Genomic DNA, 11238 nt, shown 5'->3' on the forward strand with positions numbered 1-11238 from the left:
TTTTCATGAAATTTTAAAATTTAATACCACTTATTTTTAGTGGATATTTTCCAAGTGTAATATCATTTATTTTCAATGGACATTTAGGTCAAAAGACAACTCGGGGTGTCAAATGACTACAATGCCCTTGTTCGGGTTGCATTCCCGATTTTTTAGTAACACCGAGTTTTGTCGTTTTCTCGATTTCTCACTTTTCTTTATACTAATTAATTAATTTTTCTTTGATGTTCTTAATGATATTTATACTTCAATAGGTCTTTAATTATGTCTTAAAAATATTTTTCAGGGTTCCCCGCGGTCCAGGGCTAGTCAATGGTCCACGCCGCGACTTCCCGATGCAGTCACCCATCGCTAGGGTTCTCGGCTCGTTTAACTTGGTTACATTTCATTGCTATTATTTTTCCTTTGTTTTTCTTGTATTTTCTTTTCTTTTATTTCATTATTTTATGTCTCCTCATCCATATCTAAGTGTAGTTCTAGGCATCCTAGCTGTCCGGACAACACTGGTCACCGGAACAGTAGAACGCACTACCGAATATAGGGGTGTTATAACTCACACACGGTGAGTTTTACAATTAAGTTTATAAAAAGATAAAGAGAAGATATGAGAAGAAAATAAAGCGAAAGAACCCAGAAGGAGAGTTGCAGCCTTGGACTTTTGGAACTTCAGCTGGAAATCCCTTCAAGCAATATTTCAAATCTTGTTTCTCCCTTGCCTCCCTTGAAGTTGATGTGCATCCTTGAATGTAAATTATTTCTCCCCCATTTAATTCTTGACTTCTTATATTTATATATGGTGTAAAAACCCTAATTTCAAAGTCCTAGAAGCGTTAGGAGTCCATCTGGGTCAGGTTGGAAGCAAGAAAAGTAGCATTAGAATTGTTGTCAGGGGACTTTACACGAGCCAGGTAGTGATGCATGCCCCGTGTAACTTTTTGCCACTTCGTTTTTCAAGTTTTCTTCAGTTCAGAGAGTTGCAAGGGGTCCAGGAAGTTACACGGGGCAGGTTACATGGCCCATGTAATGCTTCTGGCACTTTATTCTTCACGTTTTGACCTCCAAATCTCTTCAAAACTCATCTTTGATTCTAGAACCACATAAAAACACCTGATAAAATATAGAAATCAATGAATTGAGCTGGATTAACATGTTTTCTAAAATAATAATGAAAACACATTAAAATAAACATAAAATGAGGCTAAATGCTAACAAAATGCAATGAACGTTAACCTTAAATGTTTATAAAATTTGACTTAATCATGAACAGGAGGGATACATGTCAAGGGAGTGTCCCAATATGGAATGGGTGGCTTCTTAACAAGCAGGGTCAGGCAGTGTGGCTTAACCGATAGAGAGAAAGACTTCTGTGGGTCCCTCATCAGGAAGGGGACAGGGTAGAGGATGAGGTTCTTCATCCTCCATGGCAGGTTCATAAGGGAGGGGTTCGACTGCACCAGCTCGGATCTTTACCATGACATAACAAGAAGCCAATACCTCCAACACTGTAGTGTTAGGTAACCTTTGCATTGAGAGTTTCAATGTGCATGCTTTGATTGATCTAAGTGCATCACACTCTTTTGTTAATCCTAATACAGTCTTAATATTAAGATTGGTAGTCTCAAGTTTAGACTGTTCGTTGCTTGTTGGCGAACCCAAGTGTGACCCTTTGGTAACATAGATGATTTGTTATGCTTGTCCAATGATGGTTGAAGACAGATGTTTTCCAGTTGACTTAGTAGTTCTAGAATTGACAGATTTTGATGTCATTCTAAGAATGGATTGGCTCTTGGCCAACTATGCTACCCTAGACTGTGGAAGTAAGATAATAGAGTTTAAAGGATAAGATGGGCCAGTTATAGCATTCTAAGGAGATCAGATAGCACCTATAAAGGGTATGATCTCAGCTATGCAAGCTCGAAGGATGCTCCAAGAGGGTTGTAAAGCATTTATAGCACATGTTAAAGAAATTATAAAGAACAGAGTTGGACTAGGATCAATTCTTACGGTAATAGAATTTCCAGATGTGTTTTCAGAGGAGTTGCTTAGGTTACCACCTAAGAGGGAGATAGATTTTGAAATTGATTTAGTGCCTAACACCAGACCTATATCACTAAACCTATATCTATCCCTCTTTACAGGATGGCTCCTACAGAGTTAAAGGTGTTAAAGGAATAACTGCAGGATTTAATAGATAAGGGGTTCATCAAATTGAGTACCTTTCCTTGGGGTGCTTCGGTGTTGTTTGTGAAAAAAAAGATGGATCCTTAAAGCTGTGCATCGACTATAGACAACTGAATAAAGTGACCACAAAGAATAAGTACCATTTGCCCCATATTAATGACTTGTTTGATTAGCTAGCAGGAGCTAGTTGTTTCTCTAAGATAGACTTAAAATTTGGATATCACCAGTTGAGGATCAAGGAGATAAATATTATGAAGACTGCTTTTTGGACCAGGTGTGGCATTATGAGTTTCTTGTGATATCGTTCGGGTTAATCAATGCCTCAGCTACATTTATGGATCTCATGAATAGTGTATTTAGACCTTATCTAGATCGCTTTGTGATCGTCTCTATTAATGACATATTAGTGTATTCCAAAAGTCCCAAAGAGCATGCATATCATCTAAAAGTGGTTCTTCAGACGTTGAGGATGCATCAGTTATATGCAAAGTTTTCTAAGTGTGAGTTCTGGCTACAGAGCATATCTTTCTTGGGACATGTAGTGTCAGAGAAGGGAATTGAAGTGGATTTCAAGAAGGTTAAAGTAGTAGCAATTGGTTGAGGCCAACTACAGTGACTGAGATTAAAAGTTTCCTAGGTTTGACAAGCTATTATAGGAGATTTGTACTTGATTTCTTCAAAATAGCTGCTCTAATGACTAGGTTAACTCAAAAGAACAAGAAGTTTGAATGGAGTGATTAGTGTGAGGAGAGCTTCTAAAAGCTTAAGGAATGTTTAATTTCAGCACCAATGCTAGCTTTGCCCTCAGGCAATGAAAACTTCACCGTTTACTGTGATGCCTCCTGAGTGGGTTTGGAATGTGTTCTTATGCAGAATGGCAAAGTAATAGCTTATGCAGAATGGCAGAGTAATAGTTTATGCTTCAAGGCAGTTGAAAAAGCATGAGGCTAATTATCCCACTCATGACTTAAAGATGGTGACCGTAGTTTTCACTCTAAAGATGTGGAGACACTAGCTATTTGGGGCTAAGTGTGAAATTTTCACAGACCATAAGAATCTCCAGTACATCTTCAATAAGAAAAAGATGAATCTTAGACAAAGTAAATGGGTAGAACTACTCAGTGATTATGATTGTACCATCCAGTACCATTCAAGAAAGGCAAATGTGGTTGCATATGCCCTCAGCCAAAAATCATTTGGTAGTTTGGCTCATATATTCATAGAAAGGCAATCTATCTTAAAGGAGTTACACCAATTGATTGGAGAAGGGTTATAGCTAGAATTATTAGTTAAGGGTACCTGGATCGCTCAGATAAAGGTGACACCAATGTACTTAAGGCAAGTAGCAGATAGGCAGCATGAAGACCCTGAATTGTAAAGATGCTAAAGCAGTACAGAAGGGTGAGAACCTTGAGTTTCGATTTGATGGCAAAAAAGTGTTAAAATATGGCAATAGGTTATGTGTACTAGATGATATCAGGCTCAAAGGAGACATTATGAGAGAAGATCATAATGCTAAGTGTAGCATCCATCCTAGAGCCACCAAAATGTATTAAGATCTAAAGAATGTATATTGGTGGCCTTCCATGAAGAAAGAGATTTCACAGTTTATGTCTGTTTGTGAAGTCTGTTAGAGAGTAGAGATGGAACATTAGAAGTCTGTGGGAATACTTAACCCACTACCCATTCCAGAATGGAAATGGGAGAATGTGGCAATAGACTTTGTTGTAGGGTTACCAATAGCCTCCAATAGATCTAACTCGATATGTGTTATAGTAGGCAAGTTGACCAAGACTGCTCACTTTATTTCTATAAGAGCTAACAATCTATGGATAAGTTAGCTCAGGCGTACATGGTAGAGATAGTAAGATTGCATGGAGCTCTAATGACAATAATCTATGACAGAGGACCACAGTTCATATTAAGGTTTTAGCATTATATTTAGAATGAGTTAGGTACCAAGTTAGACTTCAGCATAGCTTTCCATACTTAGACAGATGGACAATAAAAAAGGACCATATAGACGCTAGAAGAAATGCTAAGAATGTGTGTACTTGACTTTGGAAGATTGTGGAAAAAAATACCTTCTGATACACTTGTATTATATAGATATTTTAAAGTATATTTGTATAATATTTCATAGCATTTAGATAAGTAATCTCATGCATAATCATTAATTTCATTAACTTTGTAAATTCCATTGCCAAGATCTGAATTCTATGTTTTCTATATATTTTCAGGTTTTCTGAAGAGGTTCCAAGGCATAAGAGCAAAGTAGAGAGCTTGGAAAGGCCAAAGGATTGAGAAGTGTTGCTGATACACCTTACACGGGTCGTGTAATTAAAGCCTCAGACCCGTGTAACTTTCTTCCAGGAGAAAGCCAAAGAGCCAAGGAAGAAACAAAGTACATGGGCCATGTACCATAGCCCGTGTAAAATATGGAGACCCGTGTAAGTCTCTGTGAGGCCAAGATTGAAGATTTACCTGAAGTTCAAATGTACACGGGCCATGTAATCAGGCCCGTGTACTACCTGAGGTCTGTGTAAAGTCCCGTCCTGATACAAGATGCAACAATTCAAGCTCTGGTAAGTTACACGACCCTGAACCATATAATGACACGTGGGCCATGTATCATGTGATAACTAGTCTCCTGATTTGGCTCCAGCTCTAGTTTTTAATAGAAAAAAAGAGACTTCTAATGTTGCTAGGACTCTGAAAACCTAACCCTAGACATTGTATATAAATAGGAGCAACAGAAAGCAGAAAAGGGATCCTAGCCAGACAATATCACCTTCGCTTTTTTCACACAGCCGTTTAAAAGAATAGTGCATCAGCATTAAGAAGGAACCCTCAGCTGAAGTTCCACAAGATCAAAGCTGCAGATTCTCTTCGGTTCTTTTGTTCTATTTTTTTAAGCGGATATTTCATGTTCTTTTATTTTATTTATATTATATTTGTTAAACTCACTATGAGTGAGTAATTTATTTATTCTGGAATTGGGAGAGTAACACTTGTAATTATTATTATGGATGAATATTGAGTTTTATTTATCGGATTGGGGTTTTGTTCTTTGATTTAATTTCTTGTGATCTTAATGCATGCTATGTGTTAGTACCCACTTAATATTGATTACAGATATTAATTGAAGGACTGAAAGGTGAAGATTAATATTAGAAAATTGGGATTTTGAACCTAGGAAATCTGACCTAGAGATAGGCTGATGACTTTTGTGGAGTTCCATAATTAATCAAAGATCTTAAAGGATTTTTTTATTAGGACTAATCGCCGACGAAAGTAGGGTTTAGCTCTAATCAAAACACACCTTAGGTGCCTTGAGAGAAGACCTAGGATATCCTAGGATTAATTTCCAATCAAAGTGACGATCCTCAATCCAATGAATAGACAAGATTAAAATCCATAATAAGATTACAGTGTGAAATCTTAATTCTGAAATTGCTTCAATAGATAGTTTTATTCAAAGTTATTTTTAGCATCCAAAATAGATTTAATTCACTCTTCATACATATCTAGTAGCCTAAACAGTCAGAATTGCTATGTAGCTTGGTAGTTGCTAACTAAATTCCTCATGGGATGATACTTCACTCACTACTTTATTACTTGTTAGCGATCCGCGCACTTGCGGGGTTGAAAAACCAGCAAACAAGTTTTTGGTGTTGTTGCTAGAGAATTTAGCTTTAGTAACATTAAGTGATAGGCAATTTAGCTGATTTAGGCATTTGTATTTATTATTTAGTTTTATTTAATTTGTTTTATTTCTTTTATTTTCTCTCAGGCATTTGGTCTAGTGTATGACCAAAGCAAAGCCAGAAGAAGAAGTTTTGGACTTGGATCCCGAGATAGATAGAACTTTGAGAGCAAGCAGGAGAGAAATGAGACACCAAGAACAAGATCAAGAAAATCCAGAAACTCTAATCATGGCTAACAACAATAATAACAGGCCAAGACTCTTGAAGGACTGCGGAGCTCAATCTATACAAGGATTCCAACCTAGTGTTATAAGACTCACAGTGGATGCCAACAATTTTAAATTAAAGCTGGCATAGCACAAGATAATCCAACAGACCCAGTTTGGGGGTTCACCAACAGAAGATCCACATTACCACCTCTAATATTTTCTTGCCCTATGTGACACATTCAAGATGAATGGAGTCTCTGATCAAGCTATAAGACTCAGAGCATTCCCATTCTATAACACCCTAGGCAAATCCCACATCGGCAAAACACGAGAGAGATGTTGGGTTTATAAGTTGGCGGTTCGTAACCCCTAGTGACGCGTTTTAAAACCGTGAGGGCTTCGGCCCAGAGCGGACAATATCACTAGTGGGCCGGGCCGTTACATTTGTGGTATCAGAGCCGCTCCGCGTGCAACCTTGAGCGATGGTGGGGCAAACCTCAGTGAGGACGTTGAGTCCCATAAGGGGGGTGGATTGTAACACCCTAGGCAAATCCCACATCGACAAAATACGGGAGAGATGCTAGGTTTAGAAGTTGGTGGTTTGTAACCCCTAGTGACGTGTTTTAAAACTGTGAGGGCTTCGGCCCAGAGCGGACAATATCACTAGTGGGCTGGGCCGTTACACATTCTCCCTTCGAGATAGAGTAAGAAAGTAGTTACTTTCTCAACCAGCTGGAACGTTCACAACTTGGGAAGATCTTTCATAAGCTTTTCCAGCAAGGTATTTCTCACCCGCAAATACTGTAAAGTTGAGGGTTGAACTCAACATCTTTAGGCAAAAGGAAAGTGAATCACTCTATGATGCATGGGAGAGATATAAAGATCTACAGAGAAAATGTCCACACCATGGCATAAAGGATTGGCTCCTGGTTCAAAACTTTTATAATGGGCTGCTACCCTTTATAAAGAGCACAATAGATTCAACTGAAGAAGCTGACTTGATGGAGAAAACAGTGGACCAAGCACTTGAACTTCTGGAGAGGGTCGTGTACCATAACTACGAGTGGTCAAATGAAAGGGGGAATACAAGGAGAACAGTAGGGATCCTGGAAGTAGATGCCCTAAGCATGATAAGTGTTCAATTTGACCAGCTCACAAGAAGGCTTAATAGAATGCAAGCCAATGCTATAGGGATGAACAACCAACACTATGATAGCAGTGGAGAAGGATATATGAATTCAGAATGTAACAACTTCAATGAACTTTCCACATAATAGATGAACTATGTGAATAATGGAGGGAATTTCAACTAGAGGCAGCTCAACAATCTATATTCAAGTACATACAACCCTGGATAGAGGAACCACCCTAATTTCTCATGGTCCAATTCACAGAATAAGTCAATGAACAAACAGCAAGGATATAGACCACCAGCACCCCCAGGATTTCAGAATAGGGGACCAAATCCTACACAGCCACTGCCACCTCCTCAGAACCAACAGCCTGAACCAAAGTCGACTATGGAATCCAAGATGGAAGGCTTCCTAGCAACCTAGTAATAGCAGAATGAAATGATCAAATAGCTAACTTCCAGGATGGACTAACTTGCCACCCACAACAAGATGCTTGAAAATCAAATTGCTCAGCAAACAAGTTCTTCAAGCAAGGCTACTGGTAAACTGCCTAGTCAACCAAAGATGAACCCAAAGGAGCATTGTAAGGCAGTTACATTAAGGAGTGGAAAAGTTCTAGAACAGTCAGAAGAAGAGCCAACTGAGAAAACCTCTGATAAATCTGAAAGCCAAGCAGAGGAGAAAAAGGAAAAAGATAAAAAGGACCAGGAAGAGGAAGCAAGAAAGAAAAGAAACTACTAGAGCCATATCAGCCTCCTCTATCTTTTCCTCAGAGATTCCAGAAAGCCAAATTGGATAAGCAGTTTGGGAAGTTTTTAAAAGTTTTACCGAAACTCTACATCAACATTCCCTTCACTAGCACTTTTTCAAATGCCATCCTATACTAAATTTCTCAAGGAAATTTTGTCAAAGAAAAGAAAGCTGGAAGATTATGAGACTGTTGCTCTCACAGAGGAATGTAGTGCCATACTGCAAAACAAACTGCCTCTAAAACTGAAGGATCCAGGAAGATTCTCAATACCTTGTCTCATCGGCAATATGAAAATAGACAAGGCCCTCTGTGATCTTGGGGCAAATGTAAGTCTAATGCCTCTATCAATATGTCAAAAGCTAGAGGTCAGAGAACTGAATCCCATAATAATTTCACTGCAATTTGCTGATTGGTCTGTTAAATATCCTATGGGCATCCTAAAGAACATCCCTATCAAAGTGGGCAAATTCTTCATCCCCATTGACTTTGTTGTCCTGGAGATGGAAGAGGATGTCCAAATCCCTATCATCTTAGGAAGACCTTTCTTGGCAACTGCCAGAGCTATTATAGATGTCAAAAATGGGTAGTTAACTCTCAAAGTAAGAGATGAAGAGGTGAAATTCAACATGTTCAGCGTAATGAAGCACAAACTTGAACCTAACGAATGCTTCAAGGTTGATATAATTAACAAGCAAGTTGAAGAGGAATTCCATAAAAAAGATCATGAAGATCCTCTTGAAGCATGCATTGTCCATAACCACATAGCAGAGAATGAGAACACAGAAATTACAGCTTGTGTACAATCTTTGACAGCAGATCTACCCCTACCATTGGCTCAAGTTTTCAAGGTAGAAGAGTTAGAGGAAGAACAACCCAAAGGAAAGCCTTAACAAAACACTAAACAGGTAGAATTGAAACCTCTTCCCTCCATACTAAGGTACGCATTTTTGGACTCAAATTATGAATATCCTGTTATTATCAATGCTAGCTTATCAGAAATAGAAGAGGAAAAATTGTTAAGGGTACTTAGGACCCATAGCAAAGCTATAAGGTATAAAATAGAAGACCTGAAGGGGATTAATCCTTCCATTTGCATGCATAGGATACCTATGGAAGAAAACAGTAAACCCACTATTGAACATCAAAGGAGGCTTAACCCAAACATGAAAGAAATAGTTAAGAAAAAAATTCTGAAACTATTAGATGCTGGTATTATATACCCAATTTCTGATAGTAAATGGGTTAGTCTAGTACATGTAGTGCCTAAGAAGGGTGGGACAACTTTTGTCCAAAATGCAAACAATGAACTGATCCCTACTACGGTAGTCACTGGTTGGTGTATGTGCATATATTATAGGAAATTGAATAGTGTCACTAGAAAAGATAAATTTTCTCTCCCTTTCATAGACCAAATGCTAGAAAGGCTAGTGAAACATTCATACTTTTGTTATCTAGATGGGTATTCAGGATTTTTTAAAATTCCTATTCACCCAGAAGATCAAGAAAAGACCACATTCACATGCCCCTATAGAACCTTTTCATATAGAAGAATGCTTTTTGGTCTTTGTAATGCCCGTGCTACTTTTCAAAGATGCATGATGGCTATTTTTTCCATTATATTGAAAATATCATGGAAGTTTTTAGAGATGATTTCTCTGTCTATAGAACCACTTTTGATGATTGCCTAGCTAACTTATCCAAAGTGTTGTAAAGATGTGAAGAATCAAACCTGGTCCTAAATTGGGAAAAACGCCATTTCATGGTAAAGGAATGTATAGTTCTTGGACACTTGATATCAGAAAGAGGAATTGAAGTTGACAAGGCAAAAATAGAAATCATTGAAAAGATGTCACCACCAACATTAGTCAAAGGAGTGTGAAGCTTTTTGGGATATGCCAGCTTATACAGAAGATTCATTAAAGACTTCTCCAAAATAGTTAAGCCACTTACCAACTTGTTAAGTCAAGATGTTCCCTTTGATTTTGATGAAAATTGCCTTGTCTCCTTTAACAGGATCAAATAAGCTTTGATTTCAGCACCAATAATGCAACCACCAGATTGGAAGCTACCGTTTGAGGTGATGTGTGATGCAAGTGACTACGCAGTTGGAGCAGTACTCGAGCAAAGAAAGGATAAAAAGCTCCATGCCATTTATTAGGCCAGCAAGATGCTTGACGATACACAAATCAACTATGCTACCACAGAAAAGGAATTTCTAGCAGTAGTGTTTGCAATTGACAAATTTAGATCCTACCTAATTGGATCGAAAGTCATTATATTCACAGACCATGCTGCCATTCGGTACCTTTTAAATAAGAAGGAAGCAAAACCAAGGCTGATTCGATGGATTTTACTCTTGTAAGAATTTGACCTTGAAAGCAAGGACAAAAAGGGATCTAAAAATGTAGTAGCTGACCACCTCTCCAGACTAAAATTGGAAGACATAAGGGACATCGAGGAATTGCCAATTGATGATTCATTTCCTAATGAACAATTACTAGCATTCTCCCAAGCTCCATGGTATGCTGACTTTGTTAATTTTCTTGTATGCAGGGTATTGCCTCCCAACATGTCTTATCAGCAAAGGAAGAAATTCCTGCATGATGTGTGATACTACACATGGTAAGAACCTTTGCTGTACAAGAGATGTAACGACAGGCTGAAAAGATGATGCATATCGAAGGAGGATATATAGAGCATTCTTCAGCATTGCCATTCATCACCATATGGAGGACATTTTGGCACCACAAAAACAGCAGCCAAGATTTATCAAGTAGGGTTCTACTGGCCTAATTTGTTTTAAGATGTGAGATCCTTTGTGCTACCTTGTGATTTATGCCAAAGAACAGGTAACATTTATAAAAGGAATGAAATGCCACTGCACAGTATACTTGAGGTAGAGCTATTTGATGTGTGGGGGATAGACTTCATGGGCCCATTCCCCTTCTCCTTTGGGAACAAGTATGTTCTGGTTGGTGTTGATTATGTGTCAAAATGGGTAAAAGCAATAACCACGCCAACCAACGATGCCAGAGTGGTCACCAAGTTCCTTAAGAAGAATATCTTCACAAGATTTGGCACACCATGAGCAATAATCAGCGATGGCAGAAGTCACTTCTGTAACCAAAAATTTGAAACACTATTAAAGAAGTATAGAGTGACTCACAAGGTGGCCACTCCTTATCATCCTCAAACCAGTGATCAAGTAGAAACTTCAAACAGGGAGTTGAAACGGATCCTAAAGAAAACAGTAAACT

At 38.3% G+C, this 11238-nt stretch overlaps 1 non-coding gene across 1 annotated transcript; it reads right to left on the bottom strand.

Moving 5' to 3' along the window:
- Nucleotides 1-6903: 6903 nt before the first annotated feature.
- LOC131174227 (small nucleolar RNA R71) lies at nucleotides 6904-7010 on the bottom strand. Its single transcript, XR_009144475.1, has one exon. It is a non-coding gene; the product is annotated as a small nucleolar RNA R71 (small nucleolar RNA).
- Nucleotides 7011-11238: the final 4228 nt, after the last annotated feature.

Source organism: Hevea brasiliensis, chromosome 15 (genome assembly GCF_030052815.1).
Source record: "Hevea brasiliensis isolate MT/VB/25A 57/8 chromosome 15, ASM3005281v1, whole genome shotgun sequence".
NCBI lineage: Eukaryota > Viridiplantae > Streptophyta > Magnoliopsida > Malpighiales > Euphorbiaceae > Hevea > Hevea brasiliensis.